The 14,942-nt window shown below is 45.3% G+C and overlaps 2 long non-coding RNA genes across 2 annotated transcripts in view; one reads left to right on the forward strand and one right to left on the reverse strand.

The window, feature by feature from the left end:
- Window positions 1-14,942, forward strand: part of LOC307220594 — a 144,469-nt gene that overhangs the window by 58,282 nt on the left and 71,245 nt on the right. The window lies entirely within an intron of this gene.
- On the reverse strand, window positions 621-1,136 carry LOC307220573. The gene is made up of 2 exons (XR_013840935.1): window positions 1,087-1,136; window positions 621-897 (listed from the first exon to the last, which is right to left on the reverse strand). It is a non-coding gene; the product is annotated as an uncharacterized lncRNA (long non-coding RNA).

Below are 14,942 nucleotides of genomic sequence, written 5' to 3' on the forward strand. Positions count from 1 at the left end.
TTCCAACAGAACACTAAAATACAATAGTCTATTAAACATTAAAAGTTTCTCTAAACAGGGCTGCCTTCAAATGTCTTCTGAATGACAGGTAGTTGTTTATTTCCTTGACATCTGATGGGATGACATTCCACAGGGCAGGTGCCACCACCAAGAAGGCCCTCTGCCTGGTTCCCTGTAACTTGGCTTCTCGCAGCAAGGGAACCGCCAGAAGGCCCTCGGAGCTGGACCTCAGTGTCCGGGCAGAACGACGGAGATGGAGATGCTCCTTCTACTGGACCGAGGCCGTTTAGGGCTTTAAAGGTCAGCACCAACACTTTGAATTGTACTTGGAAGGCAGCAAAAGTCAGCTGTGTGGGGTGTGCAAAACGCTAAGCCAATCCTTTGAAGTTTCAACACAACACACTTTCACAAAAGAGTAGAATCCCAATTCACAGGTCAACTCTGTCTCTGCCATCCTTTCTCCTCTTTTATCTCTCTATCCCTCCCCCCATCCACTTCCCCTTAGTCATCAGGTCTGTTTATGACATCACAGGCATTATGACATCATCATAGTCAACAGCAACAACTGGGGAAACATCTGCAGTTGCAGGAGCTAATGAACACTAATTTAAATGCTGATTTATTTTGAAAGACGTTTATTTACTGTTGCATTTGTTTGATAAAAAATCAGTCAGACACAGTTTTGCTTATTTTTTTTTAAAAAAGGTCATTTATTTAGGAATATAAACTGCCTTGCTTCCATCCTGCTGTTTTCTTCATTACTTTCACAGTCAGTCTTGGGGAAAACTTCACCGTCTTCCTGAAAGGCAAACAACGCGGTGAGTGGGATGGCCTCCGTCCAACAGCCTCAGCCAGACCCTCCACTGGCTGCTCCCATTCACACACGCACACACCATTCTCCTCAATCACATTCGAACACTCCCACTGACACACAGAAAGACGCCATTCTCCACCACGTCCAAACGCTCCCACTCACACACGCAGACATAATCCATTCTTGACCACGTCTGAATGCTCCCACTCACACAGACACACACCATTCTCAAACACGTCCAAACGCTCCCACTCATACATGCAGACACACACCATTCTCCTCGACCACATCGAAACGCTCCCACTCACACATGCAGACACACGCCATTCTCGACCACGTCTGAACGCTCCCACTCACACACACACACCATTCTCGACCACGTCCAAACACTCCCACTCACACATGCAGACACACACCATTCTCCTCGACCACGTCCAAACGCTCCCACTCACACACGCAGACACACGCCATTCTTGACCATGTCCGAACGCTCCCACTCACACATGCAGACACACGCCATTCTTGACCACGTCTGAACGCTCCCACTCACACGCAGACACACACCATTCTTGACCACGTCCAAACGCTCCCATTCACACACACAGACACATGCAGTTCTTGACCATGTCCGAACGCTCCCGCTGACACACGCAGACACACGCCATTGTCCTCCACCACGTCCAAACGCTCCTGCAGACACACTCAGACACACACCATTCTGGACCACGTCCAAACGCTCCCACTCTCACACACAGAAACACACCATTCTCCTCAACCACATGCAAACTCCACCTGCCAGTTTCTGCCAGGTCTGTTTCCAGACACCAGCCAGTTTCTGTCTGTGGGAATCGGCTGCCTTCAAGCTGCAATCCCACCCAGCAAGCAAACTTGCCTTCTGCCTGTTCCTCAGCATCCCATTGCGTGATGAGTGCCTCCTTCCTCCTGCCCTTTTGCCTCCCCAAGGAAGGAGACCCCCCCCCAGAGCTGAGTGCCACAGCTGCTGCCCACTGAGGTCTGGGCTGGGAAGAGGGAGAGGCCACCTTTATAGCCATGCAACTGACAGGTGCCTTTGTGACACCGCAGCAAACTGCAAAAGCTGGGGATGCATCATCATAACCTCAGACTTCACAATTGTGAGTGCAGCTCAGCACAGATGGTCCGTTTGCTCCCTTGTTGTTATAATGATGGATAGCCCACAGCTGGGTCAACTGAGCTCAACCAGAGTTCTGATGCCATGCTTTAGCCTCGCACACATTTGATTAGGCTATTCTGAATTCCAGATTTTTTAGGAGGTGCTATTTTAAAAATACGGGACGCAGGTGGCGCTGTGGGTTAAAGCCTCAGCGCCTAGGACTTGCCGAGCGAAAGGTCGGCGGTTCGAATCCCTGCGGCGGGGTGCGCTCCCGCTGTTCGGTCCCAGTGCCTGCCAACCTAGCAGTTCGAAAGCACCTCTGGGTGCAAGTAGATAAATAGGGACCGCTTACCAGCGGGAAGGTAAACGGCGTTTCCGTGTGCGGCTCTGGCTCGCCAGAGCAGCGATGTCACGCTGGCCACGTGACCCGGAAGTGTCTCCGGACAGCGCTGGCCCCTGGCCTCTTAAGTGAGATGGGCGCACAACCCCAGAGTCTGTCAAGACTGGCCCGTACGGGCAGGGGTACCTTTACCTTTACCTTTTATTTTAAAAATACAGAGTAAATATTTATTACGGTGTCGCTTTCGAATTGTAGTCTCACGGGACTTGTACCAGAAGATAAAATGTCAAAACATCCATTTAACAGCCATACACCTGTCAGTCGCACTCCTCATCCTCTCTGGGATGGTTTAAAAACATGTTACTATAATAATAATAATAATAATTTATTATTTATACCCCGCCCATCTGGCTGGGCCTCCCCAGCCACTCTGGGCGGCTTCCATAAAAACCAAAAATACAGTAGTATTGGAAGTCAAGGAGGCTATGCAAATTCTGGCAAAGAGGAAACCAAATCATCGTTGGTGCTTTGAATAGTATTGTGGCTTGTCTTTCCGAATACATGGAAAAGTTGCTTCTGCTAAAAGCAATATATTTGTCAAGCAACAGATGCGAAAAGAAAAGACCCTCTGCTCTAGAGTAACTTAGGCAATTGACAACTAGCTTTTCTCCATGTTTAAATTCCTGTTTGTAGGAGGAAATCAACGCTGCTGGGACGTCATCCTGCAAAGGAGGTCTCAGCTGTCCAGCCAGAACAGCAGTTGTAAAGAAGACTGCATTGGACATTAATTTGCACAAGACAAGGGGCCACTTAGTCTTTGTCACTCTGGCAACACAAATGGAAAATCCAAGAGGCCTTTTCAATTAAGCTGTGATGACAAGGTTCCTATTTTTTTTAAATGAGTTTTATTAAAGATTTCCTTGTGTAACCAAACAGACAAGAAAGAAAAGTACCCAGAAATTGGAAAAAAGAATTTGTGCCAACAAAAAAGGAATGGCAGGATAAATTATTAGATTTTACTGAATTGGCCAAATTAACAGAGACAGTTAGGGGACAACCTAGACAAGAATTTCAAAAAGAATGAGGAAAATGCAGGGAATACTTTACCTAACAGTGCCCCAAAATATACACCTGGACTTGTTTCGATTAATTTCTGCAGGAGACTTTGCGGTTTTTTAAAGTCATAATTAGGAAAAATTGTAGTAATCACATATAAAAGAAACAGTGTACAAGAAGTAAATAAGGAGGCCATTTACAGGATAAAGGAAGTCTTTTATTTTTATGTTATGTTTTCTTTGTGTAAGGGGATAGGAGTTTAATTTCGATAATCGTCAATGGTGGTGGGTTTGTTTGTATGTATGAGTTGTTGTGGACTATGTTGTACCATATTTTTCGCCCCATAGGACGCACCAGCCCATAGGACGCACCAAGTTTTTTGGGGGGGAAATAAAGAAAAAAAAATTTATTCCCCCCCCCCCAGGCACTTGTGGGGCCGGCAGCGGGGAGAAGCGCTCTTCTCCCCGCCGCCCGCCTGCAGATCAGGTCCGGGGACAGCGGGAGGACGCGCTGCGCCTCCCCGCTGTCCCTGGAGCTTGCGGGGCTGGCGGCCGGGAGAAGCACGTGTCTCCCCGCCGTCAGCCTCCAAACCACATCGGGAGACAGCGGGATGGCGGCGTTCCGCCTCCCCGCTGTCCCCCGACCTTGTGGGACTGGCGCTGCGGCTCTCCTGAAGCCTGGAAAGCGAGAGGGGTCGGTGCACACCGACCCCTCTCGCTCTCCAGGCTTCAGCGAAAGCCTGCATTCGCCCCATAGGACGCACACGCATTTCCCCTTCATTTCTGGAGGGGAAAAAGTGTGTCCTATAGGGCGAAAAATACGGTAAATAAAGGAAAAGAAAAGTGCCCATAGCCAGGGCGTTTCTTCAGCCAGAACTCACCGGAACTCAGTTCTGGAATGGTGGGCACCATTGCCGTTATAAGAGACCAAAGGAGTTGTTCATGGTGAGGTCTGACCACTGGCGAAGGAAGAGGAGTGCGGGGAGAGCACCATCGCAGCTGCCCCCCCTGCCCATGCTGGGTGCCACACAACCCCAGGATGTGTGCCAGCCCTGCGCCCGCCTGCTCTCTGCCACCCCCACCTCTCCAGTGCCAGAGCATGAAGCATCGCCACTGGGTCTGACACCTCTTTTTCTAGAAAAATAGCACTGCATATAGCATCTCCACTTTCAATTCATTGAGTCTTTTTGAAGTTCATTTACCGTATTTTTCGCTCTATAAGACGCACCAGAGCATAAGACGCACCTAGTTTTTGGAGGAGGAAAACAAGAAAAAAAATATTTCTGAATCTCAGAAGCCAGAACAGCGAGAGGGATCGCTGCGCAGCTGTTCTGGCTTCTGGGATAGGCACGCGAAGCCTCTTCAGGGCAGCGGGATGAAGGCTCTCTCTGACCTGAAGAGGCTTAACGCGGCTAAGCCAGAAGCCAGAACAGCGAGAGGGAGCGCTGTGCAGCGATCCCTCTCGCTGTTCCGGCTTCTGGGATAGCTGCGCAGCCTGCATTCGCTCCATAAGACGCACATACCTTTCCCCTTACTTTTTAGGAGGGAAAAAGTGAGTCTTATAGAGCAAAAAATACGGTGCATTCGGCATGAGACCCTGTCGTCATTGACATCGTGCTGTTGTGAGCCAACCAAGATGTGTGCCTTGCAAAATCAACTGCAAGCATCTTCTTGTGAGTAGCTGGTGTTCTCACGTGGAACCATGATGCTCTCAGATGATAATAATAATAATAATAATAATAATAATAATAATAATAATAATTTATTATTTATAACCCACCCATCTAGCTGAGTTTCCCCAGCCACTCTGGGCGGCTCCCAATCAAGTGTTTAAAACAATACAGCGTTAAATATTAAAAACTTCCCTGAACAGGGCTGCCTTCAGATCAAACATTTCATTCTGGGGGCCCTCCAGACTGGTGTTTTATTGTAGGTGTCTTCTGTGACATGTTCTTGACACGGTGATAGAGTCATGAGTTTATTCTGTTTAATCACTTGCTCTGCAGTGCTTCCTTGGTATCTCTCTCTACCTACTTGCCTGCCTCCCTGCTTGACCTCGGACTGACTCCCCCCATGTTACAAGGTGTCTGTCTGAACCTACATGAGTGTCGGGCACACAGATGTATTCCTACAAACGCTACTAAGAGGTTTCATCCAACACTCCAACCATTACACCATGTTGGCTCAAAGCAGTTTGCAAAGGGAATAAAACAATAAAACAATAAATGAATCAATGCAACTAGTAAAAACAACTCTTTAGAACATTTGAAAGATAAAATCAATTTAAGTGACGAGTTTATCACGGCGAAAAGGAAAAAAATGTACTTTGAGTAAATAGTATTGCGTCTCGATAGGGTTTTTTTCTCATTTGGGGTTCTTTCATTTGTGTTATTGATAATTTCATGTATCAGTATTTTGAAAATGAATAAATAATTAAGACAAAAAAAGAAAGATAAAATCAACAATAAACTAAACAAAAATTAAAATATGCATTGACATTCTATATGTCTAGGTAGGCTTGTCTAAACAAAAATGTGCCAGATTGTAGGTGCTGCCACACTAAAAAAATTGTTTTCCATTTCTCCTTTCATTTGTAACATGGAGAATTTGCAGCATATAAGAAAAGAAGGGAAAGCAACAAAACAGCCAGCTGGAACTACTGTAGCACAGGAAACATCTGTTGATTGATTCTGGGAAAGAGTGACTTAGAGATAAAGCTTCTCAGTACTTGATAGCTACAGCACAGCTGGAAGGCAGGGATCCCTGCCAGATGTGGCGATAACATCATCCCGTAAAGAAATATGGGCTCCAGCTGTCACATATCGTGTGTCGTTACAGCCATGTTTTCCTAGAACCTGTGGCATCAAGACCCAAACGCAGAATTGCAGTTGAAGTCTCGCCAAAGATGAGATGAACTGTATGCAATGACTACCTGGGCTTTGGAAGTTAGGCTCTTGTTCATATAAACTAAAACAGTGTTTGGCTTTTGTGCCCCAGGTTTATTTTTTATTTAAACCCCACCTTTCTCCCTGACAGGGACTCAAAGCAGCTTACAGATGAAATAAGAACAGCTAAAAACATAGGGGAGGGGAAAACATTTTTTTAAAAACACAATAGAAGTAAAATGACACACAGAGACATAATCTATTTTAAAACATAAGAATTGATGGAGTTCAGCCTCATTTTTTATTTTTATTTATTAAATTTGTATACTTGCCTTCATAGATTACAGTTTGGTGTTAGCATACAAATTATAGCATATGCTTTGATGGATAGTTTGCATGTGAAGAAATATAAAAGAATATATAGATCAGGGTTATTATTTCCATGGGCTTAGATGACATGGATTCCTGGTGTAGTACAAGGTTTTGGTCACAAGATGGAAGCACGCCGTCATGGAAACAGTCAAAATCTTTACAAGAACTGCAAGCTGTAACTATCCAAACATGGACTAGATTTAGTATTACAGCTTGCCTGGCTTGCCCAAATATTTCTATGGGCATTTAGCTGTAGGGAAATGAATTATTATTATTTTAAAAATTATTATTATTATTATTATTATTATTATTATTATTATTATTATTATAAAAGCTTTAAAACAGGGATGGGGAAGAAATCTCCATTTCATCCTGAGAATAGTTTAAAAGGTCCTCTCTGATCATGCACAAAAATTGCTGGAGAAGCATGCAAAATTATTGTCAGTGCCTAAATGATACCGAGCGTCAGAACAACTTGGCCACAATAAGTAAATTTTGCCAATGGTATGACTATTTTTTACCTTCCCATTTCAACTCTCTGGCACCCTATCTGCATAACCTAGCAATCCTAAAATATAGACACGCTTTTACTCTCGCAAGATTGAATGTAATGCTGTATCGGCTGTACTTGAAGGACGATTCCAACAGACTCCATACGAAAAACGCTTATGTCCCTGTGGAGATGGCAGTCCCGAATCGGTGGCGCATGCCCTTCTGGCTTGCACTCTTTATAAAAACTTGAGGAATTAGATTATCACCCCTCTTTTATTGTCCTTTCCTGGTCGCCAAGCCACTGCCACAGTATCCTTTCTCTTGGCAGATCAAGATAAGCAGGTGGCAGCAAAGGTTGTGAAATAAAAAAATTAAGGTCTTATATATATATATATAATAAATGTTCGTAAATGTACCAAGCAAACACGTACACAAATATACAAACCACATGTCTGAAGCAGCACAGGAAAACAGCCCTGAAACCATTTTGACTCCCAAACTGACCAAATGATTTCTCTGCAAGGTCAAGGAAAATGGAAAAGCCTCCCCATTGTCATTTCCTTCAAAAATCCTGTCTTAAGGGTCTGTGTATGAATAGGGTGAGCCTGTGACCTGGCTCAGGAACTAAGTATTTGTCATTACAAAAGACTGGCCAGGCTCCCCAGGGTATCCAGTCAAGTGACCATTAGCAGGTAACCTGCCAGACGACGACAGGAGATAAACAATGCACTCAGATTTCTGCTGTAGACCGCCCTTTCTGTGATATAGGTATGATGTGTCTGGGGGGTGGTCTTAAGCTGCACCCCTTCTGTGATGTATGTATGATGTTTCTGGGGGTGGTCTTAGACTCCAAGGCTGGCAATTTATACAAGGGCAGGCACCCCTTTGTTCTGGGTCCTCCTTTTCTGTGTGTGAGGGGAGCATCCTGCTGCAACAGTCAATAAAGATCAGGCTTACGAGTTGCTTTGCTTCTCAATATTCTTTGCTTGGCCTCTGTTCTCCGACTGATGGAGAACCTGCAAAGGACTCTATAAGGGCTCTTGTGTCCCCCATAAGGGAATGAGGGCAGATTTTCATTTCTTGCAGCAGGATAAAAATTTTAAAAATCCTCATAGTACTCTTGACCACACACACACATATATGTTGTTGTTGTTTAGTCGTTTAGTCGTGTCCGACTCTTCATGACCCCCTGGACCAGAGCACGCCAGGCCCTCCTGTCTTCCACTGCCTCCTGCAGTTTGGTCAAACTCATGCTGGTTGCTTTGAGAACACTGCCCCACCATCTTGTCCTCTGTCATCCCCTTCTCCTTGTGCCCCCAATCTTTCCCAACATCAGGGTCTTTTCCAGGGAGTCTTCTCTTCTCATGAGGTGGCCAAAATATTGGAGCCTCAGCTTCAGGATCTGTCCTTCCAGTGAGCACTCAGGGCTGATTTCCTTCCGAATGGAGAGGTTGGATCTTCTTGCAGTCCATGGGACTCTCAAGAGTCTCCTCCAGCACCAGAATTCAAAAGCATCAATTCTTCGGCGATCAGCCTTCTTTATGGTCCACCTCTCACTTCCATACATCACTACTGGGAAAACCACAAACAAAAAACCTAGCTGGCTTTCCCTAGAAGCAGGCTATTTTTGTTCCTCCTCGCTTAATTTCTTGTACTGAAATCCAGCAGAAGCAAGAAGCAGCTGCAACTCTTCCGCAAGCTAAAAATATTTTGGAGAAGTCTGTCCGTGTGCGTTTCAATCTCAGCGTGATCTGTGCGAGTCATCCAGAGCAGCAGCAAACTTTAGTTTATGAAGGCAGGGGGGTGAACGAGAAGAAAGCGCTTTTGGTTCTCTCGAATATTGGAGGTGGGGGGAGAGAGAGAGAAACTACCCAGTACTGTAAACTGCTTTCACACTCTGGAATGCGAAACCTAGTCCAGCCTTGGGGCTGCCTTTCTTTCCGGGAAAATTCCTGGGGGGCCGTGTGTTAGTTAGGAATAAGGCAGGCCAAAGTGGGCAGATAACAAATGATTGTATTTTTCTGTGTATAAGACTAGGTTTTTTTAACTAAAAAATTATGTTAAAAAGGGGGGGTAGTCTTATACAAGGGGGCAATCTCCCCCCATTTTCTAATTTTGAGTCCCCCCAAATAGGAGGCGTCTTATACACGGGGGAGTGTTATACACACAAAAATACGGTGATTTTTAACTTGGTACACTAGGGTAGTTTCAGCACCTGCCTCTCTCCTCCCCTTCCCCCATAAATTATTATTATTTTCCTTTGAACAACGTTTCCAACATTACAATAACAAACACAAAACAACCTTTTTGCTCTGCCGAGCTTGCGACTTCCTTCCTTCCCTTCAACGTGTATCCCATATCACATCCAATCGTGCAATTTAAATCTTTACTATGCGTCCACATTGTAGGGTTTATTTCAATCCTGCTCGTGTCTTCAGATTTTTGCAATTGTCGTTCACATATACAATAAACTTACTCCAGTCTCTTTGGAATTTCTGATCGTCCTGGTCTGGGATCCTGCAAGTCAAGTATGGACAACTCTGCAAAGTCCATCACCTTCGCCTGCCACTCTGCAATAGTAGGTACCGTATTTTTCACTCCATAAGACGCACTTTTTCCCTCCTAAAAAGTCAAGGGGAATGTGTGTGCGTCTTATGGAGCGAATGCAGGGGGGAGGCAGGTAGGAAAAGCCCCCAAGAGCCGCACATAAGCTCCGTGTGGCTCTTGCTCTCGGGCTTTTTCCCAGGAGGGAGAAGGGACTGACACGGCCAGTCAGTCCCTTCTCCCTCCTCGTATAAAAGCCCACAGGAGCCGCACACTCCTTAAAGGGTGCGCGGCTCCTGTGGGCTTTTGCGGGAGGTGGGGGTATTGCCATAGCTATGGCAGAAGCCAAGACAGCCAGAGGGATGGATCCCACTCGCTGTCTTGGCTTCTTTGCTCTTTGGGGCTAGGGGAGGAATAATATTTTTTAAATTTATTTCCCCTTCTAAAAACTAGGTGCGCCTTATGGTCCGGTGCGGCTTATGGAGCGAAAAATACAGTATTTTTTGTCATTTCCATCAGCACCTGCCTCTCTCCAGTCTGTATAGGCAAGCAAAAGTCATCATCAGAGTCAGACAGCATTTCGGTCAGGCAAAAACATTACTAGAGGGTGCAAAGCAGTATCTGTGAAGGAGTATGGCTGGGGCAGGAATGTGGGAAGAAATCTGAGGGCCAGCCAAAGAGGCTCTGAGGGCTGCATTTGCCACTGCTCCCACCCCCAGCCAGATTATTTCAAAACCTGGTTCTAAATCACTAAAGGAAGAGGCTCGATCCAGTAGTTTTAAAAATGCAGGCTGCCTATGTTGACTAAAGGTGAAGCCAAGTTTCCTTTTATTTTTTATTTCTAAGTACAAAAATGTTTGCCCAGCTGACAGACCTCAGCTCTTCTTGTGTTCAGCATTTCACTGTGATCTTTTAGAACCCAAAATTCAGGATAGGATGACACCCTTTGTTCTGCAGCCCTGCTAGAGAAGGAATATTTGCATTCTCACTAGAGAGGGGAAACAGCCACAAACACTGCTAGGAGGGCAGATTAGTGATTTGAGTTGTCACCGTTAATAACATTCACTGCTCTTCTTCAGACAGAAAGTTTCATTAGTTCAAAGCACAAAAGGCACATTAGCTATCATGCTTGATTGCATAATTTCCCAATGCTAAATAAGGCTTTTAATTAATTGTGTGTGAAAACACTTTGAGGATTACTCAGGAAGCACAGAAACACTGCTTTGAGTTTTAGCCAGTACCTTTTAAAATAAATCAGAGCTCTCCAAACACTACGGAAATTGCAATTAATGGATACGGCTACCCCTGTGGCAAATGTAACGCTCAACAGCAGCAGCAGCAGCAGCAGCAAGATCACTTCTCCTCACTGCTTCGATCTGTGGAACTGTCATTGTCACAGGTGCCACATGTAATAAACGGAAATCTGCCCTTATTCCCTTATGGGGGACACAAGAGCCCTTATAGAGTCCTTTGCAGGTTCTCCATCAGTCGGAGAAAATAACAGAGGCCAAGCAGATAATATTGAGAAGCAAAGCAGCTAGTAAGCCTGATCTTTATTGATCTGTTGCAACACACGCAGGAAAGGAGGAGGATCCCAAACAAACGTGTGCCCGCCCTTATATAGACATTTTAAATTGCCCACCCTGGAGTCCAAGACCACCCCCAGACACATCATACCTACATCACAGAAAGGGGTAATCTACAACAGGAATCTGAGTGCGTTGTTTACCTCCTGTCTGGCAGGTTACCTATTAATGCTTACTTGATTGGATACCCTGGGGAGCCTGGCCAGTAGGCAATCTGTGTGAGCAGTGGTTTTGTGCTACTGTGCCTTCCGTGTCTGATTGGAGCTGACTCAAAATGCGTGGCGTATTTATGAGCACAGCACATTTTGCTTGAAAATATTTTGCCTGCGGACGACTGCAGTGACAGATTTACAGACATATGCTTCACTTGGCTCAAAGCATCAGCTGGCACAGAGCCTTCAATGGCCCAGGTTTGTCCCTCGTACTTTTGTTTGCACAAAAGTGAATCCTATTGAGCCCAAAGAGCGCTCTCTCTCTAGTACATGACTTTAGGACTGCAATCTGAAGAAGTTTGTTTATGACAGAAGGTCACCAGGCTGGTAGCAACTCCCTACCTACTGTATTTTTTGCTCCATAGCACTTTTTTCCTCCTAAAAAGTAAGGGGAAATGTCTGTGCGTCTGTTCGGGCCCTGGCCTCTATAAATTAGAAATTTTCTCCTTTGCAAAAGAAGCTGCACAACTGTGAGCTGATCGTCAAAAACTGGGGCTTTCCCCCTTTCCTCCTCTAAAAACTAGCTGCGTCTTATGGTCAGGTGCTTCTTATGGAGCGAAAAATACGGTATTTGTTGGTCTGTGGGGGAATTCCAAATAGCCATTGCTCACATCCCGTTCCCCACGTCTTTGTGGGAGAATCTAAGTTCTACACAAGTTCATCACAAGTGGGAGTGGGAAGGCATTCTTATGCCTTAACTACTGTAGGTTTGGTTTATTTTAATACCCAAGTCAATTTCCCTGCCAAAACTGAAACAAGATTGGAAAGGATCCAAATAATAAGTCTCATCCTAGAATTCATTATACTGGAGTGGAAGAAAATGCCACTGCTATTGTTTCTTGTCTGGTTTTTTGTTTTTTGTTTTGTTTTTTGTGAGTTTGACAGTGAATTTCTAATGTGAAAAGTTTGAGCTCTTTGCCTGCCTGGATATCAGACGGACTAACGCAACACCCTTCTCCAAACCTCGAAAATACTAGATGTAAGAAGCTGATTATGATTACTCTAGTGGAATGTACCGTACTTTCAAGTGAGCAGAGATTATTACTCCACATCTTCAGGACTGAGCCATGCATTGCAAATACCGTATTTTTCGCTCTATTGAACGCAATTTTTCCCCTCCAAAAATTGAGGGGAAATGTGTGTGCGTCCTATGGAGCGAATGCAGGCTTGTGCCATAGCCGCGCGCAAACCCTCCAGCAGGGAGAGGCTGCACGGGGCTAAAGGGGAAGCCAAAACAGTGAGCGGGATCCATCCCGCTCGCTGCCTTGCCTTCTTCCATAGCTGTGCGCAACCCCTCCGCAAGGAGAGGCTGCACGGGGCTATGGGTTCTTTAGCCCTGCACAGCGTCTCCCGGCAAGGAGAGGCTGCACGGGGCTAAAGGGGAAGCCAAAACAGCGAGCGGGATCCATCCCGCTCACTGCCTTGCCTTCTTCCATAGCTGCGCACAACCCCTCCGCAAGGAGAGGCTGCATGGGGCTATGGATTCTTTAGCCCCATGCAGCCTCTCCCGGGAGGGAGAGGCTGCACAGAGCTAAAGGGGAAGCCAAAACAGCGAGCGGGATCCATCCTGCTCGCTGCCTTGTCTTCTTCCATAGCTGCGCGCAACCTCTCCGGCAGGGAGAGGTTGTGTGCAGCCTGTACGTTGCTCTTTGGGGCTGGGGGGGGAAATATTTTTTTTCTTGATTCCCCCCCCCCTAAAAACTGGGTGCGCCCTATGGTCCGGTGCGCCCTATGGTGCGAAAAATACAGTACGTTCTGTTGTGTCCCGGCTCAAATAATTTTTTTTTTATATATATTAGTTGGAATACTTTGTTCTTTTAATTTAGAAAATGTTTTGGAAAATGAAAAGTTAGATATATTTTTGGGAGGAGGAGGAAATATACATGCAAGTGGAAGCCAGTGTTCCTCAGTTTTCTAAAGTTGTGGTGTGTTTAGGATTTCTTGGCAATATGGATGTGTAGGTGTCATCTATAGATTCTTTCAAAACCTCATGCCATATGGTATGCCTTAATTTCTAAATGAGGTATGGAGACAATTTTGTCTGGATATCATATTTGGGCCCTCTTACATGGAAGCGAATAGATGGGCAAGGAATAATGGATTTTTTAAAGTGAGGAGACACCACCACTCTGCACATGCTGCAGGTGCTGTTGTGATGAAAACAGAATGTTACAAATTGCCGCTCTGCCAAGTCAAAACGTTTCCAGCTGCCACTTTCTACATTGCTCCTCTTTCTCCTGGATCCACTTTTAACACACGAAACCCTACTTCTGTGTGCAAAACGGGCGCTTACGCATTCATAGAATTCATTGAAAATCATCCTTCACATTCATCTTAATTAATCAAAAGGAACACAGTGAATGGGCTGACACATGCCTAATGAACATCTGGTACTTTCAGGAAATCTGTCTTCCATTGTTCCCTATGCTTTTGAATTGTACTGACATGGAACGATAAATAAAAACCAAGCGCTGAGTGGGAAGACCATGAGGTTTGCTTTAGAAGATAACATGGGAAGGGGAAACATCTATTTTTTCATATCCCATATTCAGGTTTTGCTCCTTAACTACATGCCCCACAAATGCTGTGTATATACTATATACATCTTTAAAGCACATTTAAAGCACATTACTTTCCTCAAAGAATTCTGGGCACTGTAGTTTGTTGAGAAGGCTGTTGAGAAGGGTAATGAAGGAGTTGAGGACAGGTGACCCCACCTAGGCCCGAAGTCACACCCCCCAAAGCAGGCTCAAAGCTTCTCAAAGCTTTTCAAAATCATTTTTCTTAGCAGCTAAAAGGCATTAGCTAAGCATCAGAAGCATTTCACTCTGCTGTAACAAAGGTAGCTGAATAGAACAATGCTTTTTTCATTTCTCTGGCTAGTTGGCCTTGTTAACCAGATTGCAACTTTTCTTTTCCTGGGAACTGTGCCAATAGAGCAAGAGAAAGAAACATATCTTGAACACTCTGAAACCCCTTGGCTTCTCACCCCCCCCCCCTTTCCTGGGAAGAGTCCCAAGACAGGAGCTTTCTGTACATGCTCAGGAACCTCAACATGGGGCAGGACTCCTGAGGGAGGAGAAAGGGGAGGGAACTGGAAGGGGAATATATGCTCTGTGCAAATGACTGCTTGTTTGTGAGTTATCACACTTGCTCCTTCTACCAGTTAATGGATGGTAGAAATAAAGCTTTTTCTCCGAAACTATTCCTTGAGTGTCTGTTGACTCCTACTCCCTTTCCCGGGTGCAATATTTTTCCCACCTAAGGGCAAAGCCTCATAAGGCTACAGTAACTTGGTGAGAGTAACGGCTCTGCTGTGTTTTTGAACAGAAGGCAGGTAAGGATGGTTCACTGATTCGTACGGCTGAACTTAGATCGCATTGTGGTTCACCATCTGCAATACGTTGCCTGAGTATTGCAGCCCATTCATGTCCTGTAAAGTCAGCTGTTATTCCTGCACTGCATAGCTCATAGAATTGTAGAGTTGGAAGGGACCCTTAGAGTCATCTA

This window comes from Podarcis cretensis (genome assembly GCF_951804945.1).
Source record: "Podarcis cretensis genome assembly, chromosome: 7".
Taxonomy (NCBI): Eukaryota; Metazoa; Chordata; class Lepidosauria; order Squamata; family Lacertidae; genus Podarcis; species Podarcis cretensis.